Here is a 1,210-nt window from a genome sequence, read left to right on the forward strand (position 1 = left end):
TTCCTGTGCTCTGAGAACCCCAGGTCACGTCCAGGAACACCCTGGAGGGAGAAGCTCTGAGAAGCCTTGCTCCAGTCATTTCTAATGAGATCAACCAAATCAAACTGCAGTGACTTGTTTTTCTGTAGCTACTCTCCTTTATTGAGATTTCCCCAAACCTCGCATTTGAATTTTTTCTTATCTTAAAAAAAAATCCCTATTGTGGAGAATTCTGAGCACACCCAAGAGCAGGCAGACGGTAATGAATCTATCACTTAGCCCTGCTTCCTCGGCTACATGTTAGATTTCCAGCGAATGCCTTCATGCCATATATTCCTACCCAGGTAGAGCGCCCGCCGTCCGCCCATTGAGAGGGTACAATTGGATGAGCCCTGACAGCTAGAGAACTCAGCCTGTTCTCACCCTCCTCCAACTGTCTCTGCTCGGTGACATTGTCCTCTTCACACTGCTAGTCCCTGCAGCCGCCAGCGCCTTTGTTTCACAAGATGCATTTCATATTTGTATGAAATGCATCTTGTAAAAACATGCCCAGCAAATCAAGTTTCTACTTAACAGTTAAGAAGAACAGCGCCGGGTGATATTGCATACATTGTCCACACCGGGCGCTCACTCTGGTTGTATCATTTCCCTACTCCCTTTGCTTTGGGATCGTTTTTTTGACCATGTGGCCTCCGAAGAGCTAATTATTCGCACAAGTAATATTGTTTATTCTGTGAACCAAGCTGTTCTGTAGCTAACAAGTGACTCCAGGGACTGTTTCCATGAAGGTGTAAAGAATATCTCGGAAAGTCATCCAGGTTCAATCAGCCTGTAAGTTCCAGCCATTTCTCTTGCATTCCGTACGGATACACTCATCTTTCCGCCCAGATGAGAAGGCTTGGTAGTTTTTGTGACACCATCAGCATCTTCTGGTCTCAAGGTCACGGAGGCGGAGGTTTGTGTGGTCGTCAGTCCTGTGGACTAATTATTTTATTCCCTCTTCTTCACCAAGGTATATGGCTATATCTAAGAAGTGTCTTTGAGCCCTCTATGGTTTATTATGTTTATGAATACACCATAGGCACGCACATGCATATAGGTCCATCTGTCTGTGCATACCTACCATGTACCCATATGTTCATCCCAGAAATCCCCATATACACGTTTGTGTAACCACACCAGATTTGGGGTTGTGGTTGTTGTTTTGCATTCTGTTGGTCATAGTTTTTTT

The sequence above is a fragment of the Echinops telfairi genome, unplaced genomic scaffold (assembly GCF_000313985.2).
Source record: "Echinops telfairi isolate 266 unplaced genomic scaffold, ASM31398v2 ScPeMD7_7458;HRSCAF=8496, whole genome shotgun sequence".
Taxonomy (NCBI): domain Eukaryota; kingdom Metazoa; phylum Chordata; class Mammalia; order Afrosoricida; family Tenrecidae; genus Echinops; species Echinops telfairi.